Source organism: Gallus gallus, chromosome 6 (assembly GCF_016699485.2).
Source record: "Gallus gallus isolate bGalGal1 chromosome 6, bGalGal1.mat.broiler.GRCg7b, whole genome shotgun sequence".
Lineage (NCBI taxonomy): Eukaryota > Metazoa > Chordata > Aves > Galliformes > Phasianidae > Gallus > Gallus gallus.
Window position 1 is genome coordinate 17,106,867 of NC_052537.1, and position 13,261 is coordinate 17,120,127.

General features: G+C 42.2%; 1 protein-coding gene across 12 annotated transcripts in view; it reads left to right on the plus strand.

Moving 5' to 3' along the window:
• The window catches only part of SORBS1 (sorbin and SH3 domain containing 1), a 163,458-nt gene that overhangs the window by 59,373 nt on the left and 90,824 nt on the right, over positions 1-13,261 (plus strand). For 5 of the 12 annotated variants that reach the window (XM_046943041.1, XM_046943040.1, XM_046943043.1 and 2 more), the window contains one exon: positions 3,480-3,525. The exons of the other annotated variants lie outside the window; for them this stretch is intronic. The gene's annotated coding sequence lies outside the window, so the exon portion shown is untranslated. The remainder of the gene's footprint in view (positions 1-3,479; positions 3,526-13,261) is intronic. 12 annotated transcript variants of the gene reach the window in all.

Below are 13,261 nucleotides of genomic sequence, written 5' to 3' on the forward strand. Positions count from 1 at the left end.
TGCTTTACAACTAGAAAAGGTTGCTGTGGTTCCTTAGTACAGGAGTTGTAAAGCAAGCTGGAAATGTGTAGGTCAGTCCTTTTCCAATAACTGTGTAGAGAGCTGAGAAGGCTCTTGATGTCCACTGCAACATATGCTAAGCATCTCCCCTCTAACTATATTGTTTCATCAGCTACAGTATTTTATAACTGATACAGTTGTCCTGATCTTCCAATGCTCCAAGGGATTGTATTCATAGACCACCAGTGATGAACAGTTGTCTTTCAGGTAGATGCAGATTTCCCTTAGACCCAAATTCTGCTCTTAAGAGCCCTGACCTCATCTGTGTAAGAGCAAAGAGGAGTATTGAGACTTCCAGGTCTGCTTGAGCACTTGGCACCACAACCTGTGTGGGATGTTAGGAAGGTGAAAGGGTGACAGCGTTATAACACTACTGTTGTTGTGTTCAAGACTTAATGCTTTCACCCATCAGCTGTGCCATCTGACTTCTGATTAGTGATCTTGATGTCCTGGGATCCCAAGCGTTCCATCATAGACTGGTCTGTATTTTAAGTACAATCCCATGTTAAGTCTGGAATTGACACCTTCAGCTGTGGTATTTGCACACAGTGTTTGGATCCAAATGACATCTCTGCCAAAACACAAACCACAACCTTAAAACCCACAACTTGAAATCTGTTACAAGCTGACACTACCTAACTTCATATTAGCATTCCTAGGAGGAAATCTGCTTGTCTTTTTGACACCAATTCTTTCCCTTCCTAATTGTTTTGTAAAGGATTAAACGTCTATGTGTAGCAGGGGATGAGGGAAGCCCTACAGGAGGGGCTGCTGTCATCTCAACTATTACCACCTGAGTCTATGACAGGGAGCTTATTGCTGTACTTACAAAGGTGAGGTAAATCTCTTAAAAACAAGGCTCCAGGCTCTTTCCATAGAAATCTTTCCCACAGAATCTTTCCCAGAGAAAGAAAAGCACTGCCATGTGGCAGTTCATTCCAGCTTATGTGCCCATTGTAGGACAGGATGATGTGTCCTATGGAAGCCCATATCACTCACCATGGACTGTTGTGGTAATGATCTAAACGTCTGATGTTTGGTTAACTCTTCCTAGCTGAAATTGACCTTGTCCTTACTGTTTGTCTTGTGGAGACTTTCATGTTTAGAATCAATGGCAATGCTAGTTGTTATGATTGTTATCACGAGTGAGGATTATGTTTGATAAAGTTCCTGCATGCACATACAAGTTTGCAAGTCACACTTTGGCAGTGTTTTTTGGTAATGGGGGAAGGTTCCCACTGCTAGCAAGCACAGAGTAGCTGATCTTGATGGGAAATAGATGGAAAATAGAGGATCACAAAGAGGTAATTACACCTGCAGCAGTCTGCAGGATCAAAAATTTCTGTAAAATTGAAAAGCTGAGAGTCTTATGCTACAAATGTTTCAGAGGTGTGGTGTGTTTGGTGTTTGCTTAGAGCCAAATGGAATGTCAGCTTTTTGCATGTGTGAGTTTGTTTACTGGGAATGGATGGTTTTGCTCTGAACCTGTCACATAATTGCAAAAACTGACACAAGCTTGTCTGAGGTCCCTATTATTCTGTCACTGCGTTACCTTATGCCATGTAACTGTTGACTATCTCATAAATAAAGTATCCCAAAATTTTACAGAGTATGCCATCCTAGTGATGTTAGTATAACTACTTAATATATGTATTACAACAGCCATTAAAATAGGCGATGCTGCACTTGTTGCATGAGGTGCTGCACAAATAACTCCTTTGCTGAAAAACAGTGCTAAGACAAAAGTTGGTTTAACTGTTACTCTGTTTTTTTCCCCCTGTGTATCTTATCACTGAGCAAGGGGGAAAACTCTTCAGATTTACCTACTGGTCTTTGTGTTCAGTAAATACTTTGTGGGTTGAAAAGAAAAACTACAGATGTGTGTGAAGATGAAAGCATAATGTGAGTGTAGCTCTGCTCCAGAAGGAACAGGAGTATCTGGAGGAAGTTAGGTGTGAAGCTGAATCTGCTTAGCAGAGGTTGGTACTCGCCTAAGTTGTTTGCAGCCTCAGAAGCCATCCACATCTGCGGTTGTTTGCCTGCTTAAACTTTATGGCAATACATAACTCTGTTTATTGACAGTGATCAGTGTGCACGGAGCTAAATGACTGCAGGAGTAAATCCCAGTTCTGCAGGGTGGCTTTTTGTTTGTTTGTTTTCTTCAAGGGATTCCTTAGCAAACATTGTGTAGAAAGATCCAGGTTTTGTTTTGGCCTGGGGGCTGGCATTCTGTTTGTTTTCATCCTGTCAGGGGTGGGAGGAAGGAGCTGTAATAAGATACTGTCTGTGCATGTCTTCTCCTTTTGGATTGATTAAAAAAAAAAAAAAAAGTTTGATTGCCAAACACACTGAATTCCTTCAGTCACGGGCCTCAAGTGCTACAGGCAGAAATTATTTCAGATTCCATTTTGCCATCTACTGAGCTGCTTCCCTCAGAAGCCCTCGAGCTTCCCTCACTCGAGCCATTTCTTGGTAGGCCAGGTTTGGACAGAAGGTGCCTTTGTGTTTGTGTGATGAGCTCCTGGTTGTAAGGTACTGGGTAGCTCAGCTGCAGGAGACTTCTGCTCACTTCTGGACCAGTTTCAAGATCGTGTTCTAGTAGGGTGGCTCTCACATAGAGTGGTTCTGTTCTGAGGCATCCAGCTTCTTCGTTAGATGTGTACGCTCTTATCTAGACACTTGTAGGGAATGCATCTGTTGAAGGGTGTCAACACTTCACAAGCTTATTAATTAACAACATTTGGATTGTAGACACGAAACCCCAAATCACACTGGTTATTTAGTGCAACAGAGCCAGGAAAGGGCTTGCTCTGTTATTAAGGATTCCCTTTGTCATTTCGGGAGTCTATTGGCAACTGATTGCACTGTGAACTCAGTTCATCTGGCAGCCTATGACTTCCACGGGGACTTCAGAAAAATTACATCCTGTCTGTGCTTCAGCTTTTGCATCAGCAGAGTGGGAGCGGTGCTTGCATAGTCACAGCAATAGGGACGTGTCAGCTTAGAATAGCTCTGAAGTTCAGGTGACATATGCTATAGAAATGCATTACTTTTTTTTTCTCTCTCTCTCTAATGGAAATGCAGCATTACCATTCCCCTCACACTTCTCATTATAAAGAGCGTGCCAGGACTTTTGTGCTGATAGCAGTTCTCTTACTGCATCACAGAACAAGTTCTTGCTGTTTGTAAGAGCATAGTTTCCATTTGTCATGGCAGACTATTTCTAAGCTTTGCTCGTAATTTAGGACTGGATTATATCACTTTGTTTCTGTAGATGCTTTCATCAGAAACCAAATCCAGATGCAGTGGGTTGGCAGTTGATCAGGTTGAACTACCCAAGGTTTTGCTGAGACTAAATAAGGCTTAAATATTTTTGTTCTGTTTCCTCTTCACCTTACTTATCATGCTGGCATTGACAGAAGCAAGGCTGCTTTCCTGAGTGTTGATCGCCCTGCTGCATAGTCGGTAAGTGCCGTTAGCAGTGTTTAAAATACAAATGACTTTGTGATGCAAGAGAGACACGGGGACTTGAATTGCTAACCCCTCTTATTTTGGCAAACCTATTAAGTCAGGTAGCTTGTATGGTGGACAGGACTGTGAGGCTTGCAGTAGCACAGCCCTGACATTTGAAGCTGGCAGCCAGCCTTGGAGGTAATAGTGCACTCAGTCTGTTCTCACAGTGATTCGCTTAACAGGTCTATATCTGGTAATAAGTGGCTGCTAGCAATTTGTATAGCAGTTTGGACTAATTGCTAACTGCATTGTCACCTGTCACTAACAATTAGTAATCAAATATTGCCTCTCTGCAACTCTGGGCAATTACTGTGTGTGCTATAATGTATGCTGTAACATACCATGTTCAGTAAACAACAGCCTTGTTCTGACTTTTGCCTGAAGAGTGTTGGTGGAAGGCCACTTTCTGTAAGATGTGGCTATCTCTGGCCTGCCGAAGTCATCCTTTATTTCCTCCACATGGGAGCAGAAGCAAGGGGTGACTTACACTCCAGGGGAGGATGTTTGACAGCTCTGCTTTAGGGGCACTGATATCCAAAAATGTGTTGACTTTGTTGTGCTTTCAGAATAAAAGCCACAATCTCTAGCCCCTCTAACTGTGATCTTGGAGCAAAAGAAAGTGTCGTTCTGATTCGTGGCAGTTGAGTCAGTAAAACAGCATGACTTGGCATCTAGTTATAGAAAAGGCTGGGGAAGGCTTTTGCTTGCCAAATATGCAAAGTGTTTGTGTGATTTACTTCAGCTAAGGTGTGAAATACATCCCACTCAGTCTGGGCTCAGGAGGAACCCTGGGGCTAGCAAAGTGCAGTGACTGGATGGCAAGTAGAGATTGGAAAAGCTGCAGAACCCCAAGGAAAAGCCTTGTTTATTGCCTGCTGGAAGCCAGCCTGTGACCATGAGAGCCTCTGAACTGAACCCCTAGAACAGCTCTGTAGGTGATGCGGTGGAAAGATGAAGCTCATCTGAAGATGAGAGTTCAGGCTCCTGTTGCAGAAGAGTCCTTTTAGTGTTCTGTTCAAAGGCAGAGGCCATTGGAGCTTCCTGGCACAGCTAGGGCTTATTGCTACTTTTCCCCTGGTAGGGAGAGCTCTAATTTGTGTTACAATTTAGTTATGCATAAGGATAAAATGTCAACTGTTCTGGGCTCGTTTCCTTAAAGCTATTACAGGAAACATCTCAAACATTGCAAGTTAATTAACTGCAGACACTATTTAGTTACCACTATTTAATCTGTTGTATCATCATCTATATATGGACTGTTATCTTCTGAGAGCTGTAAGTTAGAATTTGTTCTTTTACTTATCTGGGCCTAGGCTCGCTGAATACGTTCCCATGCCTTATGCAAATGACAAGGCAAATAAAACAAGCCAGTATACTTCCAAATTTGGTTCACAGAAATTACTGGAGTGAATTTCAGAGTTGTCTCCTTCCAGGAAATGCTCATTCCAGTGACCTCAGCAAATCAGTCTGTCTTCTCTGGAAGATCTCATCCTGTAGCACTGAGATAATTCACTCTCAGATATGTAGTCTAAACTGCATTAAAACATGTTTAGTCACCGACCTCTTCACTGAGCGCATGTAGCGTTCCTCTTTCCTTGTTCCTACATGACAATTTTCTGATAGCAAAGCAAGAGGGGATTAACTGATACAAGAAGCCAGGTCTGCGTGAAGAACATGTAACTGTTACACTGACAGAGATGTGTACGCTGTGAATATAAGTTATGGGAAGAGTTGCATCTTCTAGGCACTCCACTTCTCATTCAAAGAAAAGCAGGGTCCCAGTGCATGGATGTAACTGCACTGACGTGAGCTTGATATAATTGGTGATGGATTGTACCTCATATCAGCAACTCTAGCGATATACTTTCCCTTCATCAACTGTCTTGCTTTTCAAGAGTCTTAGTCTCATTCCTGTTAAAAGAAAGAGCTTACTTGTTATTGCCTTTGACATGAGGCTTGAGATCATTTATATACACATGCCTAAATGTTGTGCTACAATGAAGCCTTAGGGATCTGCAGCTGTACTTATCTGAAAATCAAAGGATGTTTTGCCTTAGAGTGTGTAGGTTTCAATTTTGAACGTAGCAAGCTTGCTGATGCTGCAATTACACTAAAGAGGTATGGTAAGTGCTGTCTCAAGGGGGCTGTGAAAAACGGTGGACCTGGCTTATTAATTCTTCTAGTATAGAGGTGACTGGGGTGAAGAGATGTCTCACATAGGCAAAGGCTGTTCATACAATTACTTCCATGAGATGAACGTGCCTTGGTGGTCAAAGTAGTATGTCGTTTCAAACTGTTTAAGAGCCTCCTCTGACCTGTTTTGTTGAGCCCTGGTTTGGAAAGGGGTGGTGGGGAGGAGAGGTGGGAACAAGCAACAACAACAACAAAGAACAAGATGCGTCTGACTCAGTAAAATGTGGGAAAGAGGCTGAAAAAATTAGTAACTACTGTGAAAGTGTATTCAGCTTCTCTTGGTGCATGACATAGCTTGGAGTTTCTATACTGTATGTGAGCTTTGGAGAGTTTAGAATGAAATAGTTCTCCTTCTAAGGTCTGAAAGTGTTTCAGAAATAAAATATGTTAACCATGAGGCCATGTTACAAATGAACGTGTAGCAGTTAAGCACAGTCACCTTTGCTGCTTACAGACCCTGTAGATTTTAGCACCTGAGTAACAAAGAACTTCCACTCTGATGCTGTTTTTCTGATGATATTGATCTTTGGAATGGGAATATCTTTGTAACTCATTCCAATCTTGTCATGCTGGAGCAGCTCTGTTTGCTCTGATTACAGGGAAATGTGGAGGAGCAGTGCTGGTGAACACTTGCTGAGAACAGAAGTGCAATGTAGTGCAAGTTCCCAAGACCCTGGCAGTTCAGCTAACGGACACTGCGTGTCTTTTTGTTAGCGTTTGAACATCTGTTTAGTTAGTAAGCCCCAGGGCAAGTGAGTACTTTTCTCTTTTTAGAACAAAACTAATAGCATTTGAACAACTTGTTGAAAATGTTTTGGCCCAGTGTAATTGTAACTAGCCCAGCTGTATTATAGTAAAGCTAAGATCTCTATTATCTGAATGGGTGGAAGGCAGAAAGTATTTCTCATTCCATTAGAGGCCAGATATAAAGCAGTTGAGTTACAGGTCTTCTGGATCATAGGTTGTTTTTAATAAGTCACATTCAAAAGGTTTGTCAGCCCCTACTATTCAGAGAAAATTGTCTGCTTGGGCCAAAGCATTCTCTGCTCTTGAATGCATGGCTAGGCTCTGCTTATCAGCCTCTGGGCTGGGATAAATGAGCTGCTTATATGGAGAGTGTCTGCTTAATTAATTCCCTTTGCAAAAAGCAGTGTAGGTAGGATTGAAGACAGATGGATGAAAGGAACGAGAAGAGTTTATCCTTTCTCTGTTAGTATTTCTGCTGGTGTTTCTGCACAGCGCTGATGTGGTCTAGCCTGTGAATTTCCATGAAGTAGTTGCTAGGTATAAGCTTCCTTCCTTAGTTGTGAAGAAGGGGAAGATGGTCTGCACAAACTCTGTAGTAGATTTAATAGTGAATTCATCCAACCAAATGTGCTCTCATAAGTGGCAGCACTGTCTGAGACTCAAAATATTGACTTGGATTAAGTGTATAAACATTTGTAAAGACATCAGTAAGAATAGTAAAATTTTACACAGAACCGAATAAGAAACAAGCTGAGTTTGATCTTAATGTTTGATGCCAGAAAAGTTAGACTCACCTGTACTTCTCAGATTTTTAATGATTTTCTAGTTTTTAAAGTGGAAAAACATCTCAGTTGTGTGAATCACAAGAGTGATTCTTAGCTCCACAATGATATCCTTCCTCCTTTTTTACATTCTGCAACCATATTTGACTGTTTTGTCTGAGCTATCCTAGGCATCTCTACCAGTCTTGTCAAGCACATGGTTTAGTTGTCTCTTGGCTCCAATTCGTAATCTGGCGTATCTTTTTGTCTCTGACTTTTTTTTTTTTAATGATAAGTCTGAAAAGTTTATAGTTCATCTGAGTATTTGTGAGGTGTCCTCATCTCTCAGATATTTAGTGACCATATTAGGGAAGGTCTGAAGGCCCAGAGAAAATGGTTTATAGGATTTGTTAAGTTTAGCATGCTTAGGGAGTTTGTAAAACAACTTCACTTGGTGGCTTGTATCTTATGCAAAGCTGTAAACAAGAGGAGAGTGGTCAGAACTTGGCTGATTCACGTGAGTACTTTAATAATATCTCATGGGAAAACTGACACCCCTGAAATGTCAGGTACTAGCCTAGTGGTGAGGGATGAGGAAGCATTATTGCTGTAATTATAGCATTATTCCTGTAGATAGAGAAATTGTATGGCATGTTTGGCACAACCTGAGCAGGTGTGCTCTGTTCTTAACTGGGTTACCACCGCAACTCCCATTCCATGGGATACTTAGCTGTGAAATGTGTCTGCCCCCGCATTTTCATAGAATCCCAGTGAATAGAAACACCTTTGGTGGACTAACAGTACTGTCATGGTTAATCCGCTGTGAATTTTTAAAACGTATATCAGGATCTTTCTACATTTTGTTTTCTTCGATTTTTCTTCCTCAGGCTTACTTTCTATATCATAAAGAAGACTGTTGCATATTCCTGTTGTTGTTTTACAAATCAGAAGCCAAAAAGGCGAACAAAAGGAAAAAAAAGATAGCTGTTTAAGAATGGCTGCATCTGCTCTGCCAGGTGATGGTGCCATTACTGTGCTCCTTTGCAGTGGAAGTACAATGTTCCCTTTGCAAAATGTAGGTGGTTGTCAGCTCTGGGGGGTGATGCTGGCAGCCTTGGCCTTCAAAAGTGAGAAATAGGGTCTCTAAAGGGAAGCAGATCTTTAGGAATGTGAGAGGTAAACATTGACTAGGCCTCATGTATGTTTACATTAGAAATACCTACATGAACACTTAATTGATCTCACCTGGGAACCTAGAGCAGTCTGTCATTCACTCTGGAGCACAGGGCAAACACAGCTCTGTAGCAGCTAGCTCAGGGCTTGCTCGCATCTTGCCCTGTGTTGTGCAGAGTGATGTTCCTAGGACTTTATTAAGCTGAAATCTAAAATTCCTGGTTACTGTGCAAGATACAGCAGCTCAGATTTTACAGAAGAACCCAGCTGTCATAAGAAGTGCAGTCAAAACACAGGGGTTGTCATGACTGGGCCTTCTGTACTGAATTAACATCTGACTTGTAACTTCATAGCATCCTCTGACTTCACAGGGAAGAACACCCACCCCCAGGAGATGGGATCAAATTCTGTGTTGTGCCCACTGCAGTGTAAACTGTGAAAGGAGTTGGACCCAAGGGAAGCTACTGCTCAGACTCTCACACTGCTTTTTTCATGGAGCTCGATAGACTCTTCTCGTGTTTCTCAGGTCACGCCAAAGCAAGGCACGTTTTCCTGGCATCAGAAGAAAAGGACAGAACTTCCTGTTATACACTCATGGAAGACAGATGGGAAAACAGCCTCTTCTGTGAATTTTGTTAACTCTCTCTTTTCTTGAGCTTATGCAGTTACTGGACGTGTTAGTCTTCCATGCCAAGAGACCGAAGAAAACTTCTGATTTCATTCAGGTTTGCCTTTCTTAAGGCAGTGCCTGACACCTGACAGTATGCAGCAGCAATCTGAGGTGCTTTCTGCTCATGGGGAGCAATGGAGCCCAGTGGGGGTTCCTAGCCCAGCCCAGCCCTGCCATGGCAGTGCACTGGAGCAGTGATCAAAGGGAACCAGTGGCTTCTGAGAAATGTCACCAAGTATTCTGACAATCATTCTCATTGGCAGCATTTCAGCTTCTTGTTTTGACACTCCCCTCCCTTGCCCTTTGATATTGGAGGTCTTTATGTTACAATAGGATCTGTGTTTCTTTGGAGATAATGCCTGCAGGATGGTGTGAAGTTGTGTGCTGTCTCTGATGCTGCTCTTTCAGATGTTTTTGAATCATCATGTGGCTTAGCCCTGCCCAAGGTTAAGGGATTTCACTTAATGCATTTTGTTTGTCATATGTGAGTACGTGCTAGAATTACTTTTATTTGCCACTTGGTTTCTAATGCATTCTGGATATTCAAGTCTTTACCTTCATCATGTCAGTAACTCACTGTTTTTGTTCTGGACAGTTGTTTTTTCTATTTATTTTAGTTGAAAGCTGGGATTCTCGTCTCTCTTCTGTTTCCATCAGGTGAGGCTTTATGAAAGCATCACATGTTGTGGGAGCTGACAGTGTCGCTCTAGATGTGCAGTGTTCAGGGGTGTATCATACTGGGAGATGGCACCTTATACTGTGCCCTTTCTTGACCAGGGGATTTGAAAAGGTTTAGAGCAGCTCAATAACTGCTTTTGGGCAGTTCTGGACATGTTCAAGCTTAAAAGATTCCTAAGGAGATTCTTTGATTGAAGACTGAATGTCAGAGCTATGTGAGAAGACTTCAGTGTTTTTGCAGTGACTCTTCAGAACTGTTTCTGTTATTAAAACAGGGGAAGTTAAAAATCTGAGTTCGTATTTTAGCACTGGGGTTTTGTTGAAGGCAGGCCAGCTTTTAAAGTCACTTCAAGACATGAGTCTCCATCAAAGGCTTTTTGCACTTTATGGTGGTCTGAGCACAGAGACCAAAGATGGAATTTCTTGGTCCTCATCTTCATTTGTAGTAGCAGATTGAGTCATAGCTCTAGGGGGAGAAAGATTGTTGATTTTAAGTAAGCAACTTGCTGCAGTGCTTGATGGCTTTCCAGATTGCAGGAGTAGAAATAGCAGTTGCAGTACCAGACAGAGCTGTGGGCTTTCTCCTTGGCACTGGCACAGGCTAGAATCTTTGAGAACTTAAATCAGTGCTCCCACAGGGTCTGAGCATCCGTGTCACACAAAAGCCTTTAAGGGCCGAACAGGAATTTAACAGCCTTTTTGATTCCAGCTACGACTTGGAAAAGGCAGACCCTGCCTGGAGATGCAAGTGAAGAACTGCAAATGGAATAGAGATCAATGCCATTGGGCTGATGATCTGTGTGACTTTTCATGTCGCTTTCCCAGCTGTACATATTATTTTAATGCAGTTGTCTAATCTTTTTTGAAAGCTAGTACAGTTATAGTACTCCCTCCTTGCCTGTGGTCATAAATTTTTCAGAGTGATATGCTGCTTTTTTATTATTACTGTAAAAGAATATCTGTTACACTTACTGCCTTTTTATAGCAATGAAACTGGATAAATTGGCATATCCCAATCTTGCTTCACAATTATTAAATCATTGCTTCACTTGTAGCCTTCAGTCAATCAGCTTTTCTTCTTTGCTTCCATCTTTTTCCAGCTAAATATTCCTCTTATCTTTCCCTGTAACTTCAATGTATGTTTGCCTCCTGAGCATTGATTTGACTCAGCTGTCTAATCATTCGAGGTTTCTCAGTATTATTTCATTATACATTTGTTAGCAAGTCAGATTTTTTGGGTGGCTGCTCCAAAAGTCTGCCTGCTCCTCCTGCTCCTCTCCCCTGGAGCACTGTGAATCCCAGCCCAGGCGGGGATGCGATTCCCAGCTCTTCAACATGTTCCTTGTAGCTGCTCCAGCCTTTGCTGTAGTGAACCTGATCTTCCATTTCTCACTGTTTGTGCTTGAGTCAAGCAGGAATTATCTTAAAGCATGTTTGTGGGGCAGCAGGGAGCTCCATAGTGCAGCAGCAATCACAGCATCACTGAGACTGCTTCATTATCCCCTGCAGTATGTTGGAGCTGCAGCTCAGCATGCTCTGGCCAAACAGTGATCCTCTGAGAGCTGTTCTGCAGACTGCTTTTAGACTCCTTGAAAGGCCTGCTCAGCAGGAAGTGTTTCTTAGTGAGTTGTTTTCACCCATTCTGAGGATGCCTTACTGTCAGTGTAACTGCACTCACACCTGGTGTAACCTTGCAAGCGACTTTGTCACTTGCAGTGTACAAGCATAAGGTGCAGAGTTGGCAGGGAATCTCCTGAGAACTTTTCTCATAATGATTACAATCAATTTTCTCCTGTCCTGTATAAAAACATCTAAACAACGTGGGGCTTAAATATGAAACGTGAACCTTTTCCTTTAAAGCATTTTTTGTTTCCTGTAGTCCTGATGTAGACTCTTAGCATGTACTCTTTGTTTTGCCAGGAATAGATCATGTTTCTCAGGGTCTGAGTCTAATTTCTCAATTAGGAGAACAACAAACTGAAAAATAACCCTATTTATGAAGTCTCAGTGCAAAAAAAATAAGTAAAAGGTAAATATACAGAGGTACATAAGAGTGTGTGAGCACATGCCCAAGTGGGATGGAAGCAAGGAGTAAAACTTGTTGCCATAAGACATGCTTGCAATTTCATCACAATGTGGAACTCATGTACAGAGCAAGCAGAGGAGCATTTCCTATCAGTTACAGAGTTCGTGCACAGTATATTTTTTCTAGCTTTTCTGAGTCACCCCATGGAGTGCACTGTTTCTTTTCCCATCTCCATCTGTTCATCATTTCAGACTCTCAAATCTCTGGAAGCATGCTATTGATTTTGAGATGTGTCCTCAGTTTTCTGTATATTTCATGCAGTGACCTCCTGCTGCCAGGAAAAAAAAAAAAAACCCAAAAATGATTTCAGGACACCTTTAGTCTACCTTTAAAGAAAAGAAGGATGTCTGCAAGCCATTGCAGTGTATTTATAATCCTCTGGGAATACTGGAGCTGAAAGAGAATCACCACCGCCATAGTGGGTATTGATCTCTGCAGAGCAGGTCCTTGCCTTCCTGGGAGAATTCAGCCACTTCACACCAAAATAGAGAGTGAAGGGTATGCTCATCTATCTCTTGGTATATGCACAGCAGCACCAAATTATAACAGTTGTGTCTGTCTGGCACGTTGTGATTTCATTTGCAGGCAATGCAGTCACTGAATTAGATCCAACAGATTCTGTGCTGGCAACTGTACATCTGCCTGCCATGCCCCATTGCTCCAGCAATCCACAGCAGAGCCCTCCTGTGTCATTCCACAGCTCTATTTCTTATTTCCATCTGTTTGTCATGCCATAGTTTCTCGAATCGTGGAGAGACTGCTATTGCTTCTGAGATGTGTCATAAGCTTGTCGTGAGCGTTTTCTTTCCTTTAATAGCTCCCTTAGCCAGGCAGTGCAGTTGGAAGATACAGTAAGAGGAATTGACAACTTATTCCAGCTGTTGTGCTGAAGCAAATGCCAGTAGCTCTCCTGCGTGTCTCCCTGCTCTCGGTCCGCATTGATTTTCTGTTGTTCTTGGCAGAAATACTGAGGCCGATTATTACAGCCACTTAAAATTAAGGGGGCCTCTTCTCTTGAAGTGTTAGAACGAGAGAGGTTTTACCATTATGGGGATGACGAAAATAAGTGCTTGTACTTTAAAGGACTATTGATGTAAAAGCGAGGGCCAAAAACCTTATTCCCGTTCTGAGTTTTGTATGCTTCATCCTTTGTGTGCTTGTTGAGGTAAAATTCATCGCCATCGTTGTTAGCTATGAAGAATTATATTCACCGTGAAGTTCACTCATGTGACTGGATTTAAAGTCCCAGCTTAATGTACAGCATCTCAATGTCTGTCTCAAGCAGTGACGAAGTTCTCGTGCCTTAGGGCTGCAAGTGTTTTGTGGAGCAGTCAGCTAGATACAGAAATACAGTCTGTTTTGCACAGTGCTGTCAAGATG